Raw genomic sequence first — 16,491 nt, 5'->3', positions numbered from 1 at the left:
GTTCCTGCTCCCTCCACCTAGCCAGACAACCCTACTCCCAGCCTGATTCTGCACCCCAGCTACCTCCCAGATTCTGCATTCCATCCCTATCCTATTTGCTGGGAGCCCTGTCTCATGCACTATATCCCTCATTTTTTTCCCTACTCCACACCCTAAGGAGGTCCATAAAATCCACTAACTCCAGAAGCCCAGAAAAGTCAATCTGGTCTATGGGAAGCCCTAAATCTCAGTTTCTCCCTTCCCGTCCCATCACCCCATGAGGTTGTGGCACTACAGGAGTTGGGGCCACATCAATGAGTGTTGGGGAGTTTTTGAGGATTTTTTTTTGCTTCTCACTTGTGTGGTCCCTAACTGATTTTTTTTATAGGTCAGTGACCCCAGACCCCAAAAGGGTTCCCCACCTTTACCATAAATAAAGAAAACATTGAAATTTTGGTTGGACATAATATTTCACTTTATTTAAAATGAAGTTTGATAAATTAAGATGAGAGTTAAAACACTTAATCTGTTTCATAATTTAAATTCAACCATTCTTACTAGCTGCAGCTGGTTCAGAAAATGTCACCATACCCAGCAGGGTAGTTCTTAACCCTGCCCCTTATGCCCAAGGCCCCACCCCTTTTGACAGCCCACAGCCACTTCCGACATTTGTGAAGTGGCCCCCCTTCCAAAATTATTGCCCACCCCAGATGTAGATGATTGGAAAAAGGCAAATGTAGTGTCCATCTTTAAAAAAGGGAAGGAGAATCCGGGGAACAATGGGCTGGTAAACTTCACCTAAGTCCTTGGAAGAAATAACAGAGCAGGTCCTCAAACTTATTTTGAAAAACTTGAAGAGGAAGGTAATCAGCAGGGCTCGAAAAATAATGCAATCTACTTGCCTGTGGCAAGTAGATTGCAACCAAGAAGAGCTGGGTTTGGGTGATCTGCGCATGCCCGGCTGGCAAGCCCTGGTAATCAGGTATAGTCAATATGGATTTATCAAGGCCAAGTCATGCCTGATTGTCTTCTATGACGAGATAATTGACTCTGTGGATCTGAGGAAAGCAAGGGTATGTCTACACTACCACCCTAGTTCGAACTAGGGTGGTTAATGTAGGCAACCGAAGTTGCAAATGAAGCCCGGGATTTAAATATCCCAGGCTTCATTTGCATCTTGCCGGGCACTGCCATTTTTAAAGCCCCGGTAGTTCGGACTCCGTGCCCGCGGCTACATGCGGCACAGAGTAGGTAGTTCAGATTAGGCTCTCGTTACACAAGGAGTACCAGTAGTTCGGATTAGAGAGCCTAATCCGAACTACCTACTCCGTGCCGCGTGTAGCCGCGGGCACAGAGTCCGAACTACCGGGGCTTTAAAAATGGCGGTGCCCGGCAAGATGCAAATGAAGCCTGGGATATTTAAATCCCGGGCTTCATTTGCAACTTCGGTTGCCTACATTAACCACCCTAGTTCGAACTAGGGTGGTAGTGTAGACATACCCCAATAGATGTAATATACCTTGACTTTAACAAAGCTTTTGAAATAGTCCATTCATCCAAATTATACTTCTTTAATTTGCTGACAAGAATACTGAGAGACTATCAGGGGGATAGAAAGCTGGCTAGATCTTCAGGCTCAACAAGCAGTGATCAATGGCTTGTTGTCTAGTCAAGTGGAGTGGCTTAGGGGCCAGTCCCAGGGACAATTTTGTTCCAAATCTTCATTAATGATCTGAGTGCCGGAAGGATTGCACCTCAGCAAGTTCTCAGATGACACTAACCTAGGGGGAGAAAGTAGATATGCTGGAGGGTAGGGATAGGATTCATAGTAATATACACAAATTGAAGGATTGAGCCAAAAGAAATCTGTTGAGCTTCAACAAGAACAAGTGCAGAATTTAGTTACCTACTACTTCAGATTAGTTTTATTAGACTTTATTTATATTTAGAGGATAGTGTGGTCTTCTGACAAAATCCCGAACACAATATTTAGAATTCATCCTTCCGACAGACCGACAGGGCTTCACTTGTAACAAAATGTGCTGTAAAACCGACCTCTGCTCTCAGAATTGTGCTCCAGAATCTCAGCTCTCATTTTTTTAACTGTATGTTAAAACTATTTTTGAACAATAAGTAAGGCTAAAACTAATCTAGCAGCACTTTTGTTTTTTAGAAATGCCTGTATAGTATGTCAAGGAGCTCCTAGTGTACAGCTATAGCAGCAAAGCAGCACTTGGGAGTAGTATAAGTAAAATCACTCCCCCCGCCCCTCTCTGTATGACACAAGCTATCCTGGTAAAAGCTCTGTTTTGACAGTATAATGGCATTTACAGAAGTAGCTTTTTCTGGGACAGCTCTATTTGTCAAGGATCATGCCTCCTCACACTACTGCCTGGCATAGCTCTGCTGGCAAAAGTCTGAAGTATACATATAGCACTTGTATAAACCGATGCAATAGTGTCCTCCTAGGTACATAGTCAGATGGAAACAAGAGCTGTAGAAGAAAGATGAATGGAACTCCAACAAGGAAGGAATGGAAAAATGCCGTATTATTGTCATGCAGCGGGACAGGGAACACGTCTCCCAAACACAGCCCAGTGCACTCAGACATCTCAAGGCAGAGACAATCCAGCGTCCCTGGAACATTTTGAGCCTCTATAATGTATTTTATCTGACAATTTGTGAAATTTACTGCTTGGAATGTTGCAAAAACAGTTACGATACTTGAAGTGACATGGGAGTCAAACTATCCTACAGAATAATCAAATGACATTCAGTGAGTCAGTCCCATGTGACAGGGTGTGTGTCCATCTGCTGATTCATACCACACTGATGACAAGCATAGATGGGAAAGGAAGAATGTACCCTTCCCACAAGTCAATAGCCAGCAAAAAATGGTAAATTTAAATTAAAGTAATGGTATAAATATAGCTTCTCTTTTTTTCCAGCCACTAAACCTGCAGTTTAATAACAATTAACAAATACCCCAAATAGTAATGGGCATTGTCTATTATTGGTAGATAACCCAGTTAATAGGTGGTCTCTCTTTCCTGATAGATTAGACTGGAAATGAAAGTCATCTTCATTGTAATCTTATCTTGACAAACAATGTCAGACTTTTATTCTCGGTATATCAATGTCATTCACTCAGCAATAACACTGCTACTAGCCACTGCTGGATTTAGCCTTCAAAAGCTCCTCATCGTTTGACAAGTTAGGAAAAGGCAAGGTGGTGATAGTACTAGTAATTGGAGAGCGACGACTCCATCCCTAGAGGTGATCTTGTCCTCAGACTAAGCCCTTGCCAACCCCAGGTACGACACCTTAATTGGCACTGAAGTTGTTATTGCTGCTGCTACAGCTCCTCCACAGACACTTATTCCAGGAAAGACACGGATGAGAAGGAAATTAGAACAATGTGGCTCAGAGATGAAAAACTTACTTCCTCTGATGCTGGCATGTTTTGTGCATGTGTCACTGCTATTAGGTTTACCTGTTTTGTTTTTGTTTCTTTCTTCCTATTTATTTGTTTTATTTTTTTTTTCTTTTTAATCCTGCCACAGTATTTAGGCTTATTGGAAAAGGCAGGTCTTCCCCTGCCTTTTCATTGCTTTGTCTTTGATTCAAGCAGAGGCCTAGGGAGGAGGGTTGCTTTTCATGAGTATCACTCCCAGGCTCCCCAAGACCACAGAGCTGACAGGTGGTTGTGCTCTGGTTCACCAGAAACACAGAGCTGGTAAAGGCAGCGAGGAGTCCTGTGGCACCTTATAGACTAACTGAAGTGTTGGAGCATAAGCTTTCATGGGCAAAGACCCACTTCGTCAGATGCATGTGACATGATGACATGCATCTGATGAAGTGGGTCTTTGCCCACGAAAGCTTATGCTCCAACACTTCAGTTAGTCTATAAGGTGCCACAGGACTCCTTGCCATTTTTGCAGATTCAGACTAACATGGCTACCCCTCTGATACTTGACACAGAGCTGGTAGGTAACAACACTTTCCCAAAATACATTATGTAACCCCTAATTATTTCCCATCTTCCTTACATTCACTCTAAGGTGTGCATCTGGTCAGCTGCTCATGAGAAAATGAAGAGTTGCCCACCTAATTAGTAGCTCACAGATGTGGCACCACTAAGTAGGTGCCTGCATCTTCACATGAAAAATGAGATTGTGGCCTTGGAGAGGGGTAGGTGTTAGGAGGTAGGTGAAGAGGCAGTGGGATGAAAAGAGAGGATTGAGAGAATTTTGGGTATGTAGGGTAGTGGTGGGCAGAGAAAGAGGTGACTTTCTCCAGCTTTAGGTCTGCAGCTAGCTGGGTAGAGATGGCCCTCCTTCCCAACTGTCGGTAACCAGGTTTGGTTCTTTAAAGGATTTGAAACCACAAACAGAGGAATACTTCTTTTTAGGGTCAAAGATTTTTTTATTTTTTCTATTTACTCTATAATTAATTTTCCATTTAAATCAATTCACTATTTTTTATTCTTTTAAGACAATATAATATACAAAGAAAAACGGTACAGTTAAAAACTGTACAGTTGGAAAAATGGTACAGTTTAAAAAAACAAGAAATAACAACTTCTCCTACAAATATACCCTCCTGATTTACCTTTAAACAATTTATGGAGTTAACAAATATATAATACTCACATTAAGAAAGATAGAAGCATTGCTTAGATTCAGAAGATATTCTTTTCTTTGTTTTTCCTTTTTTTTTTTTTTTTTTTATATTTTTCATTGCAACTTATGACCGGTGTTGTTCCTCTTTCGGAGCTTACATGCGGCAGCAAGATTCAGTGCCGGGGAGGGAGCTCTGGTTGATCAGACCTAGCATTTTGGATTTGCAACCCGTCCACTCCTGGTCTGTTCCATCCAACTTTATATACCCTGTTTCAGTATGTTGGTACTCCTTCACTCGCCTGACATTTGCTGATGTTAGATTTTTGTTGTCTCATTCTTCCCTTACAAAAACTTTCATCTGCTCTATTTGGGGTAATCAGCACTTTGTTGCATACTGCTGTCTGAGTTACTTACTTCCCTAAAAGCGGGGTTATTGTTGGTCATCCAATCAAATTTTATTTTTATTTTACATCTCCTGTATCTCACAATGCTGCCTTTCCTTTACACTTACAATTAAACTGGTGTTCATTTGACATATTCTGGGTAGGCCTCAATACCTTCCTTTTACACCAACCTCAGCTCTGCAGCTGCTATGTCAGGGGAAAGTCCCCAACTGATATTAAAATATGAGTTGTGCGCTTTTATTTGTAGAACTAAAAATGTTATTTATTAAGGTTTTTTTATATAGTGTTTTCATCCAGAGCACTTTGCAGTTGTTAGCTAACTGTACAAACAACATTTGGAGAGATCATTAAGAGGACTACTGAGACCCTCAGCAATTTTCAAGTGGTTTGTGAGGAAAGATTTTTTGAGAGCTGAACTAACTTCTGTGGCCTTGTAATTGTGTAAGCCAGCGGTTCTCAGACTTTTTGGGTTCCAGAGCCCTTTACATGCGTAAATATTTATGCGGCACCCTAGCGGTCCGCTAATTGTATGTGTTGTACTTATTGATGTTTCCAGTTTGTCAACCTCGCGGAGCCCCTGGAGATGTCTCGCGGAGCCCTGGGGCTCCGCGGAGCACAGTTTGAGAAACACTGGTGTAAGCAATAAGTCAGTTAGTTACAATGAATGTATGTTATAGCAAAAGGTTTGGATTAAACTTAAACACAAGATGTAGGCCTCAGACAGGTCAAGCAGCTTTTTTAACTTAGCTCCAGCTCTGTTTGATGTTAGCATGTTCTGATGTTAAAGTGAAGGGATGAAATATTGTAATGCATAGTGATGTTCATATTAGGTAAGGCCTTGTAATAGACAGAAAGAAATGTAATGTTGAAAGACTTTGTAACTTTGTTAAATGACTAAAAGAACCCTTTTGTTCCATGCTGTAATTGTGTAAATGTATTGTTTCTGTGAATGAGAGAATGTTTTAGGAGAGATGAGTGGGAAGGCGACTGCATGCCCAAATGGTCAGAGGAGGGGCCAGAGACTCAGAAGTGAATAATTATCAACTAAGTGAAAGCACACTGAAGATGCAGACTACCAGGGCAGAATGACAAACCCTGAAGTTAGTGGCAAGCACCCCTTGATAGGGAACTGATAACAAGTTTCACCAGAAGACAACTCCTAGGAGGGGTCATCAGCACACTGATATCAGGTGACTGTGAAAGCAACCGCCAGATTAACATATGTTGCAGAAAAACTGATTGTGATGCTGAATGACTGATTAAGGCCTGACAAGGCAAAATGAATAGACTTGCATGGAAGGAAAATGCTATAAAAGATGGGGTGTCTTGTATGGTTCTTTGGGTTCTTGACCTGCTAAGACTATGGAGCATGGCGTCTTCCTCGCACCCGACCTATCTGGCCAATAGATTGGGTCAAGCAAAAGACTGGTAGCTATTCCATCAGCTCTGTGTGTGTGTGTGCATAAATGCATATGCTACTTTGTTATATTATCAATAAATGCAACATGTAGCCTTATCCCCCTGAAAAAGTTCCCATGTGCTTCTTTTATGCATACCATTTCTTTCATAACACAAGCCACAAAACTTTCCCCAACTAATTCCTAGAAAACACACAGTGTAATGCAGAATCCACTGAAACCCCTCATAAATTGTTCCAGTACTTAGTTACATTGAATCATAGAACTGTAAGGAACCTTGAGAGCAGTAATTGGGGAAGCTATCTTTGTAATGGGTAAGGTAATTAGCATCTTTGTTGAGGACCAGTTGTAAAGTGTCAAATGTAAGCATGAATGACAGTTCAGAGGTTTCTCTTTGAAGTCTTGTGTTAAAATGTCTTTGAAGCAGGATGCAGGTAGTCTAGTCGTTGAGACAATGCCCTTCCTGGTTGAAATGGCAAGAAACTGTTTTTTCTTTGTGAAACTGTCTGATATGTTTTGTGTGCATTGATTCTTTGGCGAAGTGTCTGAGACATTTGTCCAATGTACATAGCAGACGGACACTGTTGGCACATGATGGCATAAATTATATTTCTGGATGAGCAGGAATATGTGTTCTTGATCTTATAACTGAATTGGTTAGGTTCAATAATGGTGTCAGCAGAGTAAATATGTGGACAAAGCTGGCAACGGGGTTTGTTGCAAGGGAAAGTTCCAGGGTTGGTATTAGTGTGGTATGTCCTATGCTTGTTGGTAAGAATCATCCTGAGGTTAGGTGGTTGTCTATAGGAGACTATGGGTCTGTCTCCCAGAGCCTCTCAGAGTGTAGTATCCTGTTCCAGTATAGGCTGTAGTTTATTGATAACGTGTTGGACGGGTTTAAGTTGGGGGCTATAGGTGATGACAAGTGGTGTTCCATTGTTGGTTTTCTTGGGACTGTCTTGAAGTAGATGGTTTCTGGGTATTCGTCTGGCTCTTTCAATTTTTTTTTTATTTCTCCGTGTGGGTAATTACATCATCTTGAGAGCAGTGTTCCCTCAAAACTGCGCTGCAGCACAGCTTCACAGGTGATTAATCAACTCTGCCTCTGACTGGGTGAGGCAGATTGATTACCTGTGAAGCTATGCTACCATGCATCTTAGAGAGAACACTGCTCAAGAGGTCATCAAGTTCAGGCCCCTGCACTCAGAGCAGAACACCCCATCTAGATCATCCCTGATACGTGTTTGTCTAACCAGCTCTTAAATATCTCCGATGATTTAGATTCCACTCCATCCCTAGGCAATTTTTCTTCCAATCCTTAGAAAGATTTTCCTAATGTTCAACTAAAACCTCCCTTGCTGCAATTTAAGCCCATTGTTTCTTATCTTATTGGAAATTAAGGAGAATAATTTTTCTCCCTCCTCCCTTGTAAGAACCTTGTAGGTATTTGAAAGCTGTTATCTTGTCCCCTCTCAGTCTTCTCTTTTCTAAACAAACCCAATTCTTTCAATTTTCCCTCATAGGTCATGTTTTCTAGACTTTTAATAGTGTTTGTTGTCCTTCTCTGCACCTTCAGTTTCTCTAATTCTTTCCTGAAATGTGGTGTAGTACTCCAGCTGAGGCCTAATCAGCACAGACTAGAGCAGAAAAATTACTACTTGTGGCTTGTTTATACTACTCTTGTTATTACATCCTAGAATGATGCTTGCTTCAGTTAATGTATATAAAATGGACTTTATTCTTCTTTTGCTTACACTGGTTTGACAACTTCATAGTCTACTGACTTCAATAAAGTATGTATTTGTTCTGATTTACACTGAGGTAAATGAGAATAGAACTGGTGTGACAGACTGCTGGCTAAGCCAGAGCTCTGCCACTATAGCCTGGCTGAAAAGGCCAACTGAAGACAGCTGAACAAGCCCAGGCCTGAAGGGCTAATGGAAGTAGCTGTGGGCCTCATTAGCCAGAGGGCTAGATAAGGCAGCCAGAAGGGAAGTAAGAAGAGCAGACAGGAGCCAGGGTGTGCTACCCAAGTCAGAAGGAGTGGTTTTCTGCAATCTTCAACTCTCTGGCTGTGTCTAGACTGGCCACTTTTTCCGGAAAAGCAGCTGTCTATACTGGCCGCTTGAATTTCCGCAAAAGCACTGACGATCTCATGTAAGATTGTCATTGCTTTTGCAGAAATACTATGCTGCTCCTGTTCGCGCAAAAGTCTTTTTCCGAAAAACTTTTGCGCAAAAGGGCCAGTGTAGACAGCAGAGATTTATTTTCTGCAAAAAAGCCCTGATCGCGAAAATGGCGATCAGGGCTTTTTTGCGGAAAAGCGCGTCTAGATTGGCCACGGACGCTTTTCTGCAAAAAGTGCTTTTGCGGAAAAGTGTCCTGCCAATGTAGACGCACTTTTATGAAAATGCTTTTAACGGAAAACTTTTCCATTAAAAGCATTTCCGGAAAATCATGTCAGTGTAGATGTAGCCTCTCTGTAAATAGAAGGTGGTGGGAAGCTGACAATAAAAGGCATGGGTGACTGCACCAGAAAGGGTCTCTGGCTGATTTGTGGACCAGAAGGTGTCCCTGGGCATGGGGCATGAGCAAGGATCTTGCTACACTGACCACAATAAATTATTTAATTATAGCCCGTAAACAATACATACACACAAGTGCCCAAAATCCCTTTAAGGCAGCTGTGAATTAAGCTGACCTATTCAGAGGAAATTCAGAATTCTAAACAAAGGGATACAAACCAACCTCACCTGCCTGGAAGGTAAGAAGTGATCAATGTATCTAAATAAGTTCCATTTCTCCCAAGCACATGTGCTACCTATTTTAAGTTTTGTTTCTCGCATTCCTACTCCCCAGGAAGCAATAGTTACTACAGCATATTTGGTGCTCCTCCTTACACATTTGACCACTGTATAACTTCATACCTCAGTGGATGGCCATAAGCAACTGTAAACTTTTTACCTTTTATGTATCTCAAGTCTCCCATTTTAATTGGAAGTTGCCACTGTGCACATAAAGGACAAGAAGCTCAAAACACTTTTCTGAAGAGCTGAAAAGAGCCCATAATGGCTAAACAACATAACAGGTTTTGCAGTGAAAACCCCTAGGCTATGTCTACCCTGGCCAGTTATTGCGCAAGAACGTCCGTTCTTCCGCAGAGCGTCCACGCTGCCCACCTGCTCTTGTGCAAGAAGAGTTACAGTAAAGCATGGTAAGAGAGGGTTTATTGCGCAAGAGCTACGCTCTTTTCTAACAGGTGTAAACTCTCTTGTGCAACAGCTCTTGCACAAGAACGCCCTATAGCTAAAATGGCCATCAGAAGTTTCTTATGCAAGAGAGCATCCACACTGCCAGGGGCACTCTTGCACAAAAGCATATCTTGCACATGGCAGTGTGGATGTGCTCTTGCACAAAACTTCTAGCACAAGAACCCTTGCACAAGATATTCTTGTGCAAGAAGCCACCAGTGTAGACATAGCCCTACTTTCTACCATATGATGTTCAGAAAGCTTTCTATTAATCTTTATTTAACAGTCCCATCAAAGAGGTTGCAAGCAGAATTTTGCACGGATGATTTAAGGTATGTTTTATTGAACATTTGAATTTATTAAAGACATTAAATAAAGACAAAAGTGTAATTCTAAAATCAGTGTAGAGTTAAAAATAAATAATTTAACTCCAGCTGGGTATTTACATTTCTAACTACCTTATCAATTCAGTAGTCTCAACCAGGCTTTGCTGTTAACAGTTCAGTGAGTTAAAAGGGGGTGTTTACTGCTCCTGTTGTTTGACAAGGGACAATTTTCTATTTAAGGCTGCCTTCGCCTTCATTATATAATCACTGTTGCTTGGTATGCATCATGACCAAGTTTATAGATGATACTGTGATCTTGGGTAGCTTTCTAAGGGTGCCTCAAGAGCTACTTATGCCTGTTTTGGTTCTTACTATTACAATAGCTGCAAAAACCTGACATTGCTATAGTTGAAAGACTTGGAATTTTGAAGGTCTCTGACCAGGAAACAGACACACCAGCAGCCAACATGTTTTATGTTGTTGTTGTTGTTCGAATTCTTGATAGGCAAGAACTTCCAATTAGGCAGGTACTAAAGGAGCAACCAATTATAGATTTTTAAGCGATCGAGGAAAATAATAGATCCATAATTTTTCAGAGTCCATAATTTTCTCCTGATTCTGTCTGTTGCCTACCTATACGAAGACATTTGGATGGTTCTATTCTGGGCTTCTGCATAAAGATCCAGATTCTGCTCCAGTGAGACCAATTAACAAGCTTTGATTGCCTTCATGTGGCAGAGGATTGGGTCTAGATCTTTATGAAACTCAAGTCTCTGTACTTACATTTAGGATAATTAAGGAGGAGTGGAAATAGATTTTTAAAGATCAATTGTTGGGGTCCATAGAAGCTAAATAGAGCTTTGGATATACATTTAGAAGAGCTACCAAGATATAAGCGTAAAGTACATTATTCTGTCAATGTGCGCAAAGGTGTCGACTTCCCCCTCCTACTGGAGGGCACTCGACCTCTCAGCCCATCCTACCTCCATCCCTTGCCCCAAGACCCTGTCTCTTCCCTTCCCAGCTCTGCCCTCACCTCATCCACATTCCACCCTTTCCCTTCCAAACTCCCACCCCACCTCTTCCTCACCTCGTCCCCCACATGTTCCTTGACTCTACTCCTCCCGCACCATTCCAAAGCTTCTTGAATGTCACAAAACAGCAGTCCACAGCATTCCAGAAGCACTGGAAAGGCAGGGGAGGAGTAGATCAGCAGGGCCACCAATCGACAAGAGGTGTGAGGATGGGAGGGAGGCATATGAATATGCATATTTAACTCCTATTTATGATACTAAGTTGGAGTCTAGCAGTTTTCTTCATATACAATCTACATTGAAGGAAGACTATATACTATATAATAAACACTATTTCCAACTCTGTAATCAAGTTTTCTGTCACTAAGGCTAGGCAAAATGGTTCAGATGAATAACTCTCTCTTTAACTCTATACTAAGCCCAAATCAAACTTTCCTTTAAGGTTTTAAACTTCTTCTTTAACTTCTATGTTTATTTTTCATTCTGCTTCCAGAGTCCACCCAGAAACACAAGAGAAAGTGTTGAAATACTTTAGAAGAGGCTGTTCTCTTCGTATTCCAGACTCTACTAGAAATCTCACCAGAACGCCTTATGTGGTGACATTTCCAGCCTAGTTTGATGCCTAAGAAGTTTAGATAAGATTTAGGGAATCATCTAAATGTGTGAGTGCTTACCTGAACTGCACTTCCAAAAGTGGTTAATTCATTGACAGTTGCTGTGTAAGCATCTTGAAAAAATTTCAAGGTGTAGATTTTGCTAACAGTTTGGCTAGCCAATATGTTCCAGTCAAGGAACACACTTTTCTCATATCTTGGGAAAAAATAATAAGAGTCTATGAGGCTTACATAGTATAGTTAGCCAGTGTAGCATACTCCTAAATGGTTAGAGAATATTTATAAAGGTTAGCGGCGTGTTGTGTGTACTATTTTGCCAAAACGAAGTAAAATGATGTGCAAAACTTGCTGAGTTTCTACCCAAAGCCATTAACAGACCCAGGTTTACTCAAAATATAGCACAGACTTTCCTAAAAGAAATAAAATAGATGATCTAAGGTCCCTTCTAGCCTTAAAATCTTCAAATCCAACCCAAGTTCATATAGATTCATAGAGCTTTGGGATATACATTAAGGCTACATCTACACTGGCATGATTTTACACAAATACTTTTAACACAAGAGTTTTTGCGTTAAAGTTTTTGTGCAAGAGAGCGTCTACACTGACATGTGCCTTTGCGCAAAAGACGTGCTTTTGCGCAAAAGCATCCATGCCAATGTAGACACTCTCTTGCACAAGAAAGCTCTGATGGCCATTTTAGCCATCAGTCTTTCTTGCGCAAGAAATTAACATTGCCTGTCTATACTGGCCTCTTGCGTAAGAACTGTTGCACAAGAGGGCTTATCCCTGAGTATACAAGCATGGAGTGTATTATTCTGCCAATGTGCACAAAGGGGCCAAATTCCCCTCCTGCCAGAGTGTGCTCGACCCTTTCACTCCGCCCTGGTGCCGCCTATAATTTTACAAGAATCTCAGCAAAATCTTGGTAAAGCTGGCTGTTAGCCAGTGGCCGGGGCAGTGTGTGGTCTGTGAGCCCTATTAAACACCCGAGTCTTCAACTGCTATGACAGGATTCCTTCGCAGTGGGCAGCCAGGAAGGCTGACGGGTGCCCCAAGAGTTTGCCCCGTGGAGGCAGCACAACCCAACACTCAGCTCTTACTGTGTTTACCCCTGACCAGGTGATCCTTTTAATTGTGTCTGGTTCTGTTACAGCAACAGGAGGAGTCAGGTTAAAGCTTAAACAGTTACTATTTTATTGTTCCAAGGCAAGCTTAGCTGTTAAATGTTACTGCTGTGTTACAGATAACACAGCCACTACAAAAGGACAAGACAGAAATTACAATAAAAGTCACTTACAGGTATCATGAAACCCTTTTGGTTCTCTGAGCTCTTGTTAAATATGCGCAAAAACAGACACCTAGCACGTATATTCTCACCCCTGCAATCTTTACTCCGGCAAAGCCAGCGTTTCTCTCAATCCCAATGGGAAGCAGTCAGTACGAGATGAAGGCATCCCTAAAGTCTCGGGGGTCCAAGACCGCCTGACCAGCAGGTATATGGGTGGATCTCCAATTAGAGAGGGGCCCAGGGCCCCACTTCATACCCCTGTGGTCACGTAGATGCTTCTCTTGTCATTAAAATGCCAATTAAGTTGGAACGTCTTTGTGACGCCCATTCCTACAGGGGGTCCAAAGCATAATTAGCACCTGTGAGGTGGAGGTAACTAAATCATTAGGGCCAGACATCCTTTTTCTGATGGGGCGGCAGATTCCTCTTCTGGGACGGAGTGTGTAGGCGTATCAATACTGGTACCAGCCAAAGGTAGCCCAAGGCCCCGATCACCTGCTGGCCCAATTGCCATTGTTATCTGGTTCCTGTCTAGCAATCAGGGCCATTGTTATTCCAGCATCTCTGGAGGCCCTGGAGCCTTTGAAGACAGAGTTTCGCTCTCAAGGATTCTTTCTCCCAAAGATGTCAGAGGGAGGAGAGGGAGAGAGAGGGGGGAGTGTTTCTGTCTGGCTACACTGGCCCAAGTTTTAGTTTAGTAGCACACCTAATCAAACTGGGCTTAATTTGGAAAGTTTTTTTCAGAACCTAGTTCTACCGATGAGCTCTTAGCTGTACACATGTTTGTTGGTGATTTTTACAGAATCATAGTCACCTTTTGCAGTGCAATTCAACCCATTGAGAGGCATGCCATTGCCTGTCAAGTAACCCTGAGTTCCTTAGATACTCTGCTGCTATGACTCCCAGCCGTGACACCAACAGCCTACAAACAATTGTGCAGGTCCCTAAAGGTACGTCTAGACTACAAGCCTCTTTTGAAAGAGGCTTTTTCAAAAGATACTTTCAAAAAAGCCTCTTTCGAAAAACAGCGTCTAGACTACAAGCAGATTTTTCAAAAGAGAGTCTAGACACTGTCTTTTGAAAAAGCACAGTTTGCATTCAATAGCACTTTTTTTCAAAAGAGTACTTTAAAAAAAAGCGTTATTCCTCATAAAAATTAGGTTTTCTGCGATCGAAAATACTGCTGCATTCTTTCAATTTACTTTCAAAAGAACACGGCTGCAGTCTAGACGCAAGTGAAGTTTTTTTGAAAAAAGGCTACTTTTTTCGAAAAAAACCTGTAGTCTAGGCACACCCTAAGTGTCTGTGTTCAGTGCAGTGCTGGATCAGCATACTGACCCCAGCAGTGTACATGCAAAATAGGCCCATACTACTCTCCACCAGCCTGGGTTATTACTTGCAGGTGGACCACAACATACCTCCAGTCCTATATTTTCCCAAACTTATCCACCCTGAAGCGTCCAGTCCTTTCCTGGAACGGTTAGTGGAGCAATAAATTATGTTGCTTCTCTAAAGAGACCAAAGCACAGCAGCTTCCTGCTATAACTTGAGTTACTAATCACTTCAAGTCAAACACAGTACTGATTGATTTAATTTAATCAAAAAGAGAGGATTTATGTAAGTTCAAGTACAAAAATAAAGTAAGAAATGGTTAGAAATAAATCAGTGAACCACTTTCTAGTGACTAAAAGCTTCATAAACTATAGTATTAATACAAGGGAGATTTCTTATCAATCTTTCTTTTTCAGCAATGGCTGACTTTCTCTCAGGCCTAGTCTATGCTATGCCCTCATTGATCTAAGCCACGCAATTTCAGCTACACAAATAGTGTAGCTAAACTCAATGTACTTGCTACAGGGTATCTATGCAGTAAGGTCAGTTGGATCTGCTCTCCTGTCAATTATGGCTACTCTTCTTGTCCTGGTGGAGTACTGGTGTTGACAGGAAGCGCTTGAATGTCAATTCATCATGTCTAAGCAGACACGATAAATGGACTGCTGGTGGCTCGATCGCTGCAGCTATACAGAAGACAAGCCCTTAATCAGGACCTTACAGCTAAGTATAAACCTCTTCTTTCCTAACATGAAAAATCGTTGTCTAAGTAGGTTTCTCACCTATATTCAATTCCCAGAGTCTTCAAATCCCTCTCAGTTGAGGATCCCATGTTTCCCAGCTTTCATGAGCTTTGTCACCTCACTGCCTGCTCTGATCACTAGGGTAGACCACTCTCATCCTGGTCAACTGACAGAATTGCTCAGCCAGAAATCATAAGGTGTGACAAAAGCAGTGTGTTCAGCAGCTGCCTCAGTTTACAAATCTGTGCATTTTTATGAACAGTATGATGGGTAAATCTGTTACCATATCTGTGCATTTTCCATTTTCTGTTCACTTAAGTTCATAAAACATTTTCCATATAATTGTAAGAATTACTATGATCTTTTAATGCCCAATATTAATAATATCTGTTTACTGGTTTAATAAACTGAGGGTGGTGTTTATTTCTTCTTTGCTATTAATACAGCTAAAAAAAAAAAGCCTACAGTTGGCATATTCCAAGGACCAGCAGCAGTGCATATGGAAATTGAATATGTAGGTCTTGCAACTGTAATAAGTAGTTTTTGAAAGAAAGAGGTCATTTAAATTCTTATTGCAAGCAACCGTTTCATACAGTATAAAAATTGCATTTGCATTAGAACTACACAAATATGACTAATTACAGTAATAATAAGATAACAATAGCTTTTCTCTGCTGCTGAAATAAACACAAAACAAAGTAAAATAGAGCAAATTCAGAATATAGAACTTCTGAGTTTGGAAAGACCTGAAAATTAAAAAGACATTGACAATGTGCAATACCGTCTGTGTAAAAGAATGATCTAAACATTGTTAGAAGCACTATATAGGTGTGTCTAAACTACAGGGTTTTGTCGACAAAAGTGGACTTCTGTCGACAAAACTATACCTGCGTCTACACTTGTTACTGTAATCTTTGAATAGATGGAGAAGTGTCCTGTAGACTAGCTACTCCAGATGGATACTTTGTAACCGTACCCTGGTCTCATCCGCTAGGGATGGTATCTTAGGTGCAACTCTCACTCTGTATCTAATCACCGGAGAGTATATAATTTCTCAGGGATGTTAGGCGCGTATAAAATGAAAACTTAAGACTGAATTTTCAGTGAAAACCACAAGACTATATTATTTAACAAATTTAACAAACATTGCCTTGAAGGAACAGGTGAGGGGGCAGTCCCCTTTTTACACTAAATGAACCAGGAGGGGAAGTCCCTCCAGGCCCCTATACCTACACAGAGTCTACGGCGACGGAGACGATTGATGAGTTGCTAGCGACCTACAACCCTCGGGCTAATTGAAAGCCTTTAGGGAGGACAGCTAGGCGTCCCTCGTCGGCTGATCTCGACGCTAGGCGACCTACAATCCGTTGGCTAATTAAAGCCGCGGGAGAGGAACAGCCCAGGAGATCCCTCGAAGCACGGATGGAGGACGAAGACGGTCGGTTCACCTTCCGTGAAGCCCTCTGGTCCTCGCTGCCTC

The sequence above is a fragment of the Pelodiscus sinensis genome, chromosome 6 (genome assembly GCF_052426305.1).
Source record: "Pelodiscus sinensis isolate ZL-2025 chromosome 6, ASM5242630v1, whole genome shotgun sequence".
NCBI lineage: Eukaryota > Metazoa > Chordata > Testudines > Trionychidae > Pelodiscus > Pelodiscus sinensis.
This window is presented reverse-complemented; position numbering follows the sequence as displayed.